This window comes from Protopterus annectens, chromosome 14.part0 (assembly GCF_019279795.1).
Source record: "Protopterus annectens isolate FY-2018-M chromosome 14.part0, PAN1.0, whole genome shotgun sequence".
NCBI classification, from domain to species: Eukaryota; Metazoa; Chordata; order Ceratodontiformes; family Protopteridae; genus Protopterus; species Protopterus annectens.
The window spans coordinates 258,405-273,318 of NC_056748.1; the positions used below are offsets into that span (position 1 = coordinate 258,405).

General features: G+C 35.0%; 1 long non-coding RNA gene across 1 annotated transcript in view; it reads left to right on the plus strand.

The window, feature by feature from the left end:
- The first annotated feature begins 436 nt into the window (after positions 1-436).
- Positions 437-14,914, plus strand: part of LOC122788616 — a 165,416-nt gene continuing 150,938 nt past the window's right edge. The window contains exon 1 of the long non-coding RNA XR_006362724.1: positions 437-624. This is a non-coding gene — a long non-coding RNA (uncharacterized LOC122788616). The remainder of the gene's footprint in view (positions 625-14,914) is intronic.

Consider the following 14,914-nt stretch of genomic DNA (forward strand, 5'->3'; position numbering starts at 1 on the left):
TTTTACTATTTTAGGAGCAACAGAGTATCAGTTAGAGAAATGGCACGATCCTGCAGTTGCGTAGAGAAAAAAGGGAGAAGAAGTAGTAGTAATAATAATAGTCCGCCCAACCAGACTACAGCACCACAGCTATAATATATCTTACTAGAATACAGATGTTATGATAACTTTGGCGCGAACATTTTGGCTTGTTTTGCTTATACCAAGTCAAGGGACGAGGGGGTGGTGAAAGTCAAATTAGGAAGTCGGAGCCTATAGAAAGCGAAATACAAAGCAACCCAACAAAAACAAGTTCCGTTATTTCTTTTGTTCAGATAAAAACCATCGAATTTACCATTTGGTGTCTATTAACCATTAAAATAACAATTACGTTTAGTAAATATCGGAGCTCTGTTGTTCACATCTCCCCTGCTGCTATTCTAAGTTCTGTCGCTGACGCCATTTTAGTGGTCCCATTAGTTTTGCGTATAGAAAGTGGGACGTAAAGTGGGCATTTTACTGAAAAGTTGGTTCTTGTTTATGTTGATGATTGTGGAATAAAGTGAGTGGTGAAAATTGGGGATTTGCTGTTTTTTATTCTCGACGTTTTAATTTTTCGGAAGTTCCGAAATGTACATCAAACAGGTGAGCAACACTTGCTATGAAGTGATGTTAACCAGGAGTAGAACAAGTGAAGCAGTCTGTGTTTGCACCTTTTCCGGTTCGCTGCTGCTTATTGGTTTGATCTGTTGTATATTATTGGGTATAAATACTAATAGCTATATATTCTCTTCACCTTTCTTTTTAGCTAAGATGGGTGTTATGTTTATCAGCAAACTGTGCAGTAATGTGGTGGAATTCGGGCCCGATATCTGTAGTCTGCCTCCCCTCTGTATGTATTCTGTTGTTTAGCTGTGGTATAACTTTGATGCTTGCATATTTAAACGGAATGATGCATGATTGAAGCTTGTCTTCATGCTTTCCCAGCTTGCCTGCAAGCATATAGTGCTTATTTACTTAAGTCAAAGTTGATCGCTATAAATATCTCTTTTTCACTGTTGATCTTGGACTTTGGTTTGGTGGGGGAATTTATAGACCTGGTTCAGAAAGTAAATGCCAGCATATGTCATACTGATTGGGTTATAAATCTGACAACATGGATTTGAAATTTAGTTCCTGCTTCCATTTTTGAACAGCTAGACAAGTACAGACTGTGAATTCAGTGATTCTAAAGATTCGGACTATCATTATTTGGATGTCTCCCTTCCTCACAAGTAATGTGATGGTTATATTGAGGGTGTGCAGCCTCACCACAACACCCAGGTCAGACTTGACCGTACCTGTCAACCTGCAGACACTGAAAACAGAAATCAAGGCCTAGGAACATTTAGCTAAAAATGTGGACATCTAATTTGCATAACATTTGAATACCAAATGTCATACAACTTGCTTCTATTAGAAAAAAATCGTGGTAATACAAAGCCTGCTTTGCTATCAACTTTCTAATTCTTTAACTGCAATATTTAAAATGCGAAGTGGTAGGGGTTTAACGGAAAAGTACCGAGGGGGGTTTACTCAGACATATTTAAAAAACAGCAGAGTGTTACAAAAATGATGGACCATAAAGGCACACTATGTAAAGACTTTAATGAACTCTTTTGCAAAATTCCCCCACACAAGATTATTGATTTTATCATTGTTGCCAGTAGCTTGTTGGCATATAGTGTGGTTTTCTGTGTACTAGATAGCTTCAAAAATCGCATGTAATGAGGGGGATTCAGAAAATTGTGTGAAGGAGTAATTAGAGCCTGAAAATAATGACATCCTGTGCAGGCATAAATCAGGCATGAAAACAGGGACATTATTCCAAAATAGGGATGGTTAAGAGATCTGGATTTGATAGAATTCTTTGGGAAATATGGGAACCAACTCCAGCTGCTGTTAAGTGAATGACATTTGCTATGCGTTTGGAGGCATGTACTATGCTAACTAATGTTTTTTTCTTTTAGCTGAAGCAGTTTTATTTTGCCCTGTCCTGGTTCACATTCTTTAGTAGTCTTTTAATCCACTGTTATTCTAAGACCTGCAGTAGGTGGCTTGGACACTGTAAATTGACTGTAGGTGTGAATGTGTGATGTAGATGAACTACTGCGGCAGGGTAAGTCATCCAGCGGTTTAAAAGTTGGCTATAGATTATTGTTACTGTTAAAGTGACACCCTGCCCCCATGTATAAAAAAATGGGAAAAGGGGTGTTGTGGACGGATTAATGGTTTCATTTAAGTTTGTTCCTTGTATCCAAAACACTGAAAAAGTAGCTCCTCACAGCATCTGATGTCTTCTGTGCTCTTTACATTTTTTAGAATTGTAGTATCTGTATATCACCCCCCCCTTATCTGCAGTGTAATGCCTCCGTTTCATCATCTACCCCTCTTTCTTTTTCTCTCTTTGCCTCACTTGCTGTTCAATCAAACCGCTTATCTTATTCCAAAGGTTTAAACACTTGTTCAACTGTATACAAGTAAATTAATCATTGTGTCTTTATTATTTTGGACCAAATTCAAACCAATTTGATTCCTCACATTGTAAATGTTTCTAGCCATCCTTATAGCAATTTACCATTTAGGTTAGGAAGAAGTTGTGCACTACTCTCTTTTTTGTTGCATGTTTCATTTCCTGAATTCTCTTATTTGTGAGGGTTGTGGTTGCTGGTCCCTCTTCTACTTTCTAAAAGGGTTTTTGAGGATTGGTCCATTGTTATATTTTCGTTTGGTCCGTTTAAAGGAGCTGTAACTGGGTTGAAACCAATTAGTGATTTAGTTGAAATAAAGTATCTTTTTTTTCTAAAGACTAAGTTGTCTTTAGATTTTTTTTTTTATTTTATTTGTTGAGAGCATCCGCAGTAGTCTTTTCATATCAACAGTTTTATAAAGATTAAAACAAAGTTGGGACAATGGTTAGTAGGTGTGTTTTGTAGTTATTTTTCTAAAATATGCCACCTGCAGTTTGTCTGGATTCTCCTTAACTCCTTCTCTTAAAGTGTTACAATCTTTGTGGCTTCTTTGCTGATCATGCATCATTTTCTTGATCCTTTAAAAAAAGTGCTCATTTTTTTATAATCTTATAGGCTCATAGATGAGTACAAGGCTGATTGCCCTTGTAAGCAATTTTAAGTCAATCTAATTTCTTTTATTGAGAATCAAACCATGCATCTCTTGTATAAGAGGTAAACACCATAACCATTATGCACAACCCAACTTGTGCTAAAAGTCCTTTCAGACTTGCAAACTATGGTTTATGAGTTACCTGTACAGAGGGATAATGCATTTCATTTTCTTCGTTTTCTTCTCCTTACACATTCCTGAATCTTTGTTAGATGTAAATACTGCAGGATCTCTCTCTGCCTTTGTTGTTGAAAGTATCCCGTATGTGTTATCTTTCCATGTTATATCTGTTTGCATTATAAATTGTTGTGCATTAAATTATTCCTGCTGCTCAGCAAAATGTAGTTTCATTCTTTGTGTTGTAGGTCTTTTATACTTTTTGCAAAGTGACATATTTTTCTTTCTAGTTCAAAATTCTGTTAGCTTCTATAGGACGCCTATTAATAACTTTCTCATTTCCACAGCTGCTTATCTGTCATATGCATTTGTCTGTCATGGAGAGTGTGGACATTAAGTATGGAGGGCAGGGTTCATAGGTAGGTACTAGGCTATCTGCCCGAAGGCATTTATAAGCCTAGCCGGAATGTGTTGGCTTTCGCCGCCCCCTTAGATTAGTTCCCTGTGCCTCTGTCCAGCAGAGCCATTGAAGTGATCCTTGGGGTAAACTTTCTGTTTCCCATCCACTTGTCAAGATTTCTCTTGAAGAGGGTTAGTGAGGTACTCTGCCTAATGTAGAACGGAATCTTGTTCCAGAGCATAGGAAGTCTATAGGGTATATCATGAAACTGATTTCCAGATATGTATTTGTAAGTGATTTTATGCTAATTTTAATACTGTTGCGGGTTTAGGACAATTGCAGTTTTTTCATTGCCTCAGAACTGAGTTGCGATGTGTATGAGGATGTTATTTTAATGGTTACTCTGGGTGGTGAAAAATGTTTTTGTATAACTTTTTTTTTTTTTGTTACTGTTGATGCAGATGTTAATCTCATGTTGGGGGTTTTGTTCTAATTACTGGATCTGTTAGTGGTTATACAATGTAATGCTTACATTCTCAAGAGCAGTGACAGTTTATGTAAAATAATTCATGCCTACCAGTATTGACTTTTAATAAGCTATCTCTGGGCATTCCAGTTGTTGCATGTGTCTGGACAGATGCATGTCAAAGGGGCATTACCATTGATGAATGGCCTAATGAGGGATAAATAAAGGGGGTAATAACATCCCTAGATCCAAACACAGTCCCTTTGTTAATGAGCTGTGCAATATAGAAAGAATTTTTACAACATTAGACACATTGGTCAAAAGTTAGGTTACTGTCCACATAAGTTCCCAAATCCCAAACAACTCCGTCAACTGTTAGGAGTGTATGGTCAATGTGGAAAAAAACACTGCAGTACTTCAGTAAAGAACCTGCAAACATGAGACACAAACCATACTGTTTTAAGTTAAGTGCTTTTGTCCACACTATTTACAGGACTTTCTCAGAACAAATAAAATTTAAAAAACAGACTTTTATTTAAATAATTAATCATTTATCATGTGATATTCAAGAATAAACCAGTATTCAGCATAACAGCATAAACAGTCCAAAACAGTCAAAAAGAACACTGAAGTATTGCGGATGCAAATCACAGTGCCAGTGCCCGAAGTTATAAAAATAATCTCCTTTAATAAAAGAACATAAAAATCTCAAACATTAAGCGCTTTCATCCACACTAAGGTGGACTTCATCAGAATGAATTACAGCTTTTTAACGTGCGTTTAAGTATCCCATTTTCGTGCCAAAAATTCACTTGATGTATAAAATTTTAAAGTGAACTGGTGCCAATAGATGAATGAATAAACTCTGCATACATTTTGATAGGTGTGATCGTAGTGATGAAATGTAATACCAGTGTATTCATATGTAAACACATATGCATGAACACAGTATATTACATTTTTTTGTAAACATGAATAAATCAATTCAAATGATTATATATTCTGCTCAGTTTCAATAACTGTACAAGGTATAATAAAAAAAAGTACAATAGTAATAAACTATATAAAAATCAGTATTTGCCTATATAATGAAGTCATTTCATACTATGCAAAAAGAATATATGTGTAATGTTATGTCAGAAACTCTCCATAACAAATGCATCATATACCATATACAAATAGTGTACAGGTGAAACGGTACACTAAAATAATGTTCAAAAAAATCCTGCCACACAAAAGAAGATAATACAGTTGATATTCTAACGTAATTGTAATAAAGGTTTTATAGTAATATACACTTTAAGTCCAGGCTCTCTTGCAGCATCAGTTAATATTTGCAACATAATTTCTCTCTTTCCAAGAAGTGCTTTAACATTACCACAACGTGGACCCTAAACTAACTAACTTAATCAAATATCGCAAATTTTAAAAAAAAAATGGGTTTCTCCATATTTAGCTACGTGTCTGTATAAGGCATTATTCGTATCCCTCTTTCTTTCTAATTCCCCATATGTAAATTGTATAAAAAATGTATTAAGAAAGAATAGGAATATCCTCAGGAACGAAGAAAAATTATAGGTGATACACCAGTTTTTGTTCAAAAAATGGGTGCAAATATCAATAGAACTTGAAAATGGATCTATATTAGGAATAAGAAGTGAGCAAAATAAAACATACTAGATGGTGTGGGGGCCGTAGGCAATGCCATGTTATATTGGAGACAATGTATGGTTTTAGAAAATATTAATAGGACTAGAATTAATTTTATATATGGCAATTGCAACACTAAATACATTATATATTTGGCTATATGTATGATGTCCCAGTTACTACATAGGCCAAACTGAGAGGCAATTTAAGAAAATAATTTATGATAATTTATTATAGTATAAGAAAGAGGGATGCGAATAATGCCTTCTACAGACATGTAGCTAAATATGGAGAAACCCATTTTTTTAAATTTGCGATACTTGATCAAGTTAGTTTAGGTCCATGTGGTGGTAATGTTAAAGCACTTCTTGGAAAGAGACAAATTATGTGGCAAATATTACACCAACCTCTGACTTTTTTGAGTTGTTTACCAGAGGTTTTCACTTTGTCCCCCTACACACCATGAATTTATCCAAAACACTAGTAGAATTCAAATTCTTCATCAGGAGACTAAATCTTGCATTATTCTTTAAAGGGCAATCTTTAACTAACCACATAAACACAAGGTGTAGTACTTTTAACCCCCCCACCCACCCCACCTACCTAACCACATAAACACAAGGTGTAGTACTTTTAACCCCCCCACCCACCCCACCTTAAGAATTTTTGAGGAATTAGTAGAAATGGATCTAAGAAAGAAACGAGCACTTAGTGCAAACCAACCACCTGATAACTTTGATTTCCACCTATATCAGTTAACTAATTTACTCAAAGAGGAGGGTATCAGGGTAATGAAACCTGATAAGGGTGGTGGCGTTGTTCTAATGTACAACTGGGCATATGAAACATATATTCATATTTTGCTACAGGATGCTGACACTTATGAACTAGTTTCTAGGAATGAAGTGAATATTGCGTACTCTAAGATCAACATTATGTTAATGGATAACTTGATGCAAGGTGCTATTAACGAGAAATTACATAACTATTTGCATGTCCCAAAACCTAGGATCCCGGTAATTTTTGGGATTCCAAAAGTGCACAAAGGACTGAATCCTTTAAAATTCAGACCTATAGTAGCAGGAGCCGGGAGTATTACAGAGCCTCTAGGGAAATATATCGATCAGACACTAAAAGAATTTGTTTCAACCATAAAATATATTTGTAAAGACTCCTGGGAATTTCTTAATGATGTCCAACAAAATTTTTACAACCCAGGGATATTAATGGTAACTATTGACATCATAGAGCTATTTCCCAGTATTCCTCATTCAATAGGTATAGATTGTTTTAATGAAATTTTGACAACACAATCTGATCTAAGTAATAACACGGTTAGGCTAATAGTGGAATTTATGGAAGTAGTTCTTGAGAATAACTTCATCTATTTTAATGGAGAAGTATTCCTGCAAAAGAAAGGTGTAGCGATGGGTGCTCCATGTGCCTCAACATACGCGAACATAGTATTATACTATTGGGAAAATAAATACATCTTTTCATCTGGTTGGGCTGAGCATATTACTTACTACAAACGTTACCTGGATGACATCTGCATATTATGGGATGGTGACATGGACAGTTTTTCAAATTTCATCACGTACATTAATTCCACTACAGATGTTTTGGCTTTCACACATAATGTGAGCAATAATTCTTTACATTATTTGGATGTTTTTTTATTCAAAGATTATGTCAACAACTTTTTCCAATCCCAAATATATATCTTACATTTTGATAGTGGGCACCCTTTTTATCAGAAAAAGGGTATAATAAAAGGTCAACTCATTCGTGCATCCAGGATGTCAAGTACTCAAGATTTATTTCTTAAAGAAGTTGACTTTTTAAAAAAACTCTTTCTTGAGAGAGGCTATCCAGTCCATCTTGTGGATAATTTAGCTAAAGAGGTTCTCGACAACAGGGAATCTAAGTATCCACCATTACTTGGGAAAGGCCAGATTTTAGAGCACACTCAAGAGGCTGACCGACAATCGTCATATAATAACTTTGTGTATACATACACTAGGGACTCCCAACAGGTGGAAAAGACTATTTTGACATATTGGCCAGTTTTGACATTACAGGAGGACATTAACAAAATTGTACCCGCCAAGCCTGGATTCACAAGAAAGAGATATTAATCTAAAGGGCCTATTTGAGAATAAAAATAACAGAAAAACACATTCACATTTTTCTAACAAGGTAGGTACCTACAAATGTGGTGCGTGCAACCAGTGTGTACACATATACAATAATAATAGTTTACACATTCCCTCTAGGAACTTTAAGATTAGTACAACAAAATATTTTAATTGTGCATCAAAAGGGGTGGTTTATCTTGGTGTTTGCATGGAGTGTCACAGTTTTTATGTTGGCAAGACCGAGCGGCCACTAAGAAAAAGGATTTATGAGCATTTATACGAAATTAGTAAGAAGAAACTAAGAAGATACTAATGCTTTTTTTAAACATTCAATGCAATGTATTAACATGCATTTAAAATTCCTTGTCCTAGACCAGGTGACCCAGGATCCCAGAGGAGGGGACTGGGAGACTTGTCTAGAGCATAAAGAACTTTTGTGGCAATTGAAATTAAATGCAGCAAGACCCCCAGGTCTAAATGATAGCATCAGTATAGCAAGTGCACTAAAGCTTAGCAGGGAGAAATTATGAGTAAACAAAAAACTGTTTTGAAAATGCCAGGTAATCAACAGGCAGTTAGTTAATGATGAATTTTTATTTTATGTTATTAACTTTCAAACAGAAGTACATGTTTTTACTATAAGGATTTATATTTAGAATATTTTAAGTGCATATTTGCATATATATTTTTTAATATTTGTTCTTAGTATTTGCACTTTTAAAAAATTGTTATTTAACACACTACATGAATTATTAGTGGTTTGCATTAACTACTTATATGTATTTATTTTTACAAAATTTTTTGATACAAAAGGTATCTAGAGAGTTTTTAAAACAACGTGTTATTGCAGTATTATTGACTTGCAGGGAGTACAAATATTTTAACATCTTAAAAAATACTTCAAAGATACCTTAAAAAATGTTTAAACTTTTAACTAATTATCATAATTAACACCAGGAGTGGTCGATTAAGTGATCACCTGATGTATGTATAATGATATAAAATGGCTTTACTTTTCACTGAGCAGTATCTTGACAAAGCCTGGTAGGAACCAGGCGAAAGCACTTGATTAATTTTTCTGTTTTTATTCATTAAAGTTATTTAACTTCAATTTATTTCTGGTTGTATCACATCTGTGATTACTGGACTGAGTGTTTCTACCCGTGGAGCTGCTCTTTACTTGGCAAATATTAACTGATGCTGCAAGAGAGCCTAGACTTAATGAGTATATCACTATAAAACCTTTATTGCAGTTACATTAGAATATCAATTGCATTATCTTCTTTTGTGTGGTAGGATTTTTTTGAACATTATTTTAGTGTACTGTTGGTTTTTCACCTAAACACAATTATTTGTATATTGTATATGATGCATTTGTTATGGAGAGTTTCTGACATACCATTACACATTCTTTTTGCATAGTATGAATTGACTTTATTATTATATACAAGCGAATACTGATTTTTTTATATAGTTTATTACTATTGTATTTTTTATTATACCTTGTATAGTTATTGAAATTAAGCAGAACATGTAGTCATTTGAATTTATTTATTCATTTTTACAAAAAGTGTAATACTCTGTTTATATATGAATACACTGGTATTACATTTTGATAGGGGTGATTATAGTGATAAAATGTATGTAGAGTTTATTCATTCATTTATTTATCGGCACCAGTTCACTTTAAAAATTTTAAACATCAAGTGAATTTGTGGCGCCAAAATGGGGTACTTAAACGCACATTAAAAAGCTGTAATTCATTCTGAAGTTCACCTTAGTATGGATGAAAGCACTTATGAGATTTTTATGGTCTTTTATTAAAGGAGATTATTTTTATAACTTCGGGCATTGGCACTGTTTGTTTGATTTGCATCCACAATACTTCAGCGTTCTTTTTGACTGTTTTGGACTGTTTATGATATTCAAAAAATAATCCGAGTGGTCCATCTCAAGACTCTCCAAGTGCCTATAAGTTCTTAAAATCTACTACTCTCAAAAACAATGAGAAATAGACCCTTATATTAAAACTGCATATCTAATATTGTCTATATATTTTCATGTTGTATATAAAAACAACCCCCACCTAACAGTTACCCAATACATGCCTGCCTGGATCTAATCTTTTGGACTGACAAAGGGGGATATTCTAAAGAGGCTTTTGCATTGACCACATTAAACACCCCTTCCCCTTTCCCATTATTTTGATTAGACCCCTTTGCGATGACATTTTTTTTTTTTTTGAGTTACTATCATCTTTGGGTTAGGATAAGCCTTGGCACAATTGTATTGTAATTTAATTTCTTTTTTTTTTTTTTTGTTTGTTTTTCATTTTAATAACTTTACTACAGATATTCACTTTATTAAACATAATAAAATGTTTACCTTCCATATGAAGGAAATAAGTCCTTTTAATGGAATTGTCCAGAACCTGAATATTATCTATCAACTTGTCCATTTCTCTTTGATTATGTCATCAGCAATTCCATTAGCTGATGGGGTCAGTATTATCGTTTGAAAATATCGAACAACGTATGGTCGACACCATATGGTCGATGTCTTCAAACCTCGACCTTATAAAAAGACAAAAAAAAAGTACCCTAACGGGTTTAAGCAGGGGAGAAAGCCCCCCTGCACCCCCACATGTGGGGGTCTGTGTCCCCCACACAACCCCGGTACTTAAATATACCAACTCCGAGACCGCACTACATTGCAGTAAATGGAAATCTCCCCTTATGGAGATTTCCGTTTACACGCTCGAGATTCTGAGCGTTCGATATTCTCGTGTCGACAATGTCAGATTCGACATTGTCGGCTTTTGAGAATATAATATAGACCCTAGCTCACAGTCACGTTTGTCAAATAGAGCTAAAAGGTCTTTATGCATGTCTGATCCTGACTTAAGCCCAAATGAGATGCTTCCATGAACAGTCTTTTAGTAACATGTTAAACTCTTAATACGTTCTCTAAAGTACACATTTTTAAGTTTGAAGTTTTTAAACTTTAGAAGCTTTTTTTGAACACCACCATCCACTGTTCAACTTTGCTGTCCAAATCACCCTGGTCAGCCAGTTAAGAATATCATTATTAACTAATCCACCATCCACTGTTCAACTTTGCTGTCCAAATCACCCTGGTCAGCCAGTTAAGAATATCATTATTAACTAATCCTCGAGATAAAATTCCTGAAGTGCAGTTGTATCTCTCTATTGCACAGTATTCCCTGCACTGAAGTCAATACTTGGCACACCCTCTCTGCAATCGATGCTTTGAAAAATTGCCCCATCAGGAGGGTTGCACTGTCCAATGTTGGCTTCATTATTAATCCCCTCTAAACTTATGTATTGATAAGTCATCTTGTTCATAGTTTTAGATACTATTCAAATGAGGTAACATTTGAGAAACTTGCTGGGTTAACTGCCCTACCAACAACGTAAGATTCCCAGCAGATGATGAAAAATCCCCTTGAACCAAGGGTTGTAGGGATGATGTGGTCTCCATGAGACCTATAATAAAATATCTAAGATTGAAATTAATATTGCATATGCTAGGATTGATAATGCTTATGACTTATTGATGCAAGGGCAAATTGATAAATTAGTTATTTAAATATCTTTCTAATAATCAATGTGTCATTCCCTCTTTTTTTAACTTCCTAAGATTCATAGAGATATTTTAATCCTCCTTTTTCAACCAGTAGTGGATGGAAGGAGATCAAAAATGAATGCATTGACAATGTTTTATTGATTTTAATTAAAAAGGAGTCTTTGAGAATATTCCATGCATTTTATGGGATTGCTGGGATTTTTAGCTAAAGTTAATCAAGTGTCCTTTTCTGAACAGGCGATTTATTTGTGTCTGTGGATGTTATTTGTATTCTTTTATTCCCCATGATACTGGAATTGAATGGTTTAATGAATTTTTGGTGGAAAGATAAGAATTAAACCAGGAAGAAATTAACATGATTATTAAATTTATGGAAGTAATTTTGATTGGTAGTTTTTGAGGGTATAATACCATCAAGTCAAGGGGGTTGTCATGGGAGCGGCCTGTGCGTTGTTGATGATGGGGTAATGACGAGTGGGGAAACGAGTACATTGTTAATTGTGATTATTGTATGTCCATTTTTTGTCGATATTTGTATTTTATGGAAAGGTAGTAAGGATAAACTATATGGATTATATTAACCAAACTACAACATTTTTGTAGTCCTTAATTAGTTGAATTTCGAGATTACAAAAGATACAGGAAACAGTAAGCTTGTTTCCAAGATTTATAGAAAGCCAACTTATTCTAATACTCTACTGCATTTTAATAGTTCCCATCCTCTGTACCAAAAAAGAACATTGATTAAAAGGCAGTTTGTATGATTGTCATGCATGGTTACCTACTGTATTAAAAGTACAAGTTTAAGTGACATGTGTAGTGGGGATTATTCCCATGAATTGGTTATTAATTTTATGAATGAGGTTGGTACAAAATTGGTAGGTTTGCCTCCATTATGGGGGGAGTTTAATTTGGTTATGGAGTATAATAGAACTGAGATTAATTTATGTTATTAGAATATCATGATATTGACATATAATATGGATGTAGGACCAATTAAGAAGGTTTTATGTAATAACTGGAATTTATTTCAAGAAAGGGTGAAGAATTTGAGGTTTTGGATCACAAACCAATTGTGTAAGGAAGGAACAGGAACTTAACTGAGACCCATGAAACATCTTTTTGCCTGTACCCAAGGTAAAGTGGAAACATGTAAATAGTGTAATCAATGTACACCATGTATTAGAGGGATTATTATGCATATTGAAGACTTTTGGCAAATAAAAATCAAATTAATTTGTTATTCTAAGGGCGTTGTATATGCTGCTTTATGTCAAGGATGTTCTGGGTTCTATATGGGGAAAAACAGAATCCTGAAGGAGAGAATATGTGAACATATGAACGATATGAAAAAAAGGCAATTATACCATGACCCCCTATTAATATTCAAAAACGTGCACGCTGATTGGCCAGCGTGCACGTTGTAAATCGTCTTATACTAATGGAAAAAGGTCCGGTCGCCCGGACTTTTTCCATTAGTACAAGTCTTTTTTTTAAAACACTGTCTCGCTATGTTAAAAGAGTTTAACATAGCGACACAGGTTTAAAAAAAGCAACGGAGATCTCCGTTGCCTTTTTTAAAGCTGTCTCGCCATGTTAAACTCCTTTAACATAGCGACACAGTGTGTAAAAAAGCAACGGAGATCTTGCTTTCTCCGTTGCTTTTTTTTAAACCTGTCTCGCTATGTTAAATGGGTTTAACATAGCGAGACAACTTTAAAATTCTCCGTTGCTTATTTTAAAGCTGTCTCACTGTGTTAAACCCATTTAACATAGCGAAACAGTAAAAAGCAACGGAGATCTTGCTTTTTCCGTTGCTTTTGGCCACAGCTCTGATGTACTGCGTAGGCATGCGCAGTACATCAGAACTGCCGCGGATACCAGACAGCTGCGAAGGGCAGCAAAGAGGCATTATACAATGCCATTATTTAAGAAAAGTAATTGTTTCTTTTCTTAAATAATGTCATAGTATAATAGCAATAACCCACTTCTGGGTGTGGGTAATGCGGGATTTACCCACGGTTGTCTTTGTTTGGTCCCTCGGGCTTCGCCCTCGGGACCAAACCACGCCAACCGTGGTTAAATCCCACATTACCCCCACCCAGGCGTGGGTTATTGCTATATTAACACCCTGTTTAAATATATAAATGTTCATAATGGTAGTTTTTTTTTTTCCTTCAAATTTTGTGTGTTAGATAAAGTGGATCCTGATATCCAGGGGTGGGGGACTGGAAGGAAAAGTTAGAAGTGAAAGAATAAAAATGACAGCTTAGATTATCTGCAAATAACTGCTCAATCCTTAACGAATGTTTCTCAACTGGAAGTGTTCTACAGCTCAAATATTTTAGTTTATTACAGACTTGGGGGTATTCTTTTTGTGTTTGTGAAAGTAGTTATTTATATATTGTTTGGCTTTTTGTGGACTAATAGCATGTATTGGGGAATTGTTAGGTTGGGTTTTGTTTTTGTATAAAATATGTGGATATATAGACAATATTAGATATGTGGTTTTAATACAGGGTCTGTTTTTCATTGCTTTTTTTTGAGTAATGTGTTTTAAGAAGTTATAGGCTTTTGGATAATCTTTTAGATGGACCAGTCAGATTATTTTTTGAATATGACATAATGATTTAAATAAGTATTTTTATTGTATTTGCTGTGAGAAAGTCCTGTAGATAATGTGGACTGAATCACTTAACTTTTAATTAAAACATGGTGAGTTGTGTCCCAGATTTTCAGTATGGTAGTTTCCCAGCATAGATGACATCCCAGAGGGTACTATAATACATTTTTGGCATTTAGTTTCAGCTCATAATTTTGACATGAGTCAAACCTTCCTGCAGCATGGCCAAGTCGTTTGGGGATTACATGACTTTCTCCTAGCTTACAGTCATCTGTGAATTTAGTCAACTAAAGCCCTTTGGTATTGGCTTTTATTTTGAAAAGTAGATGCCAAACAGGAAAGGTCTCAGCACTGAACACTGGGTCTCTCTCTCTCTCTCTCTCTCTCTCTCTCTCTCTCTCTCTCTCTCTCTCTTTTTTTTTTTTTTTGGGGGTAGCGCCCTCTATTATTCCGTGTTCTATCTGTGAGCCAGCTGGCAATCCAGCGAATGATGTAGGGTTTAATTAGCTTCTCCACTATGCCTAACTGTTGGATTGTGTCAAAGGTTTTGGCAAGGTTGAGGTATGTGGTGTGTACAGTTTTTCTTCCCCCATTTGCTTTGGTGAATGTTTCAAAAAGTTTACCAGGTTGAGTAAGCATGATCTGTTCTTGACTAATCCGAACTGAGGCTGGTCCAGTGTTTGGAGGGCATCTGTGTCCTCATTGATTAGTTCCATGATATGTCTTTCCATAACATGGTCAGATTTGTATGATACTGCTCAGATATTGCTGGA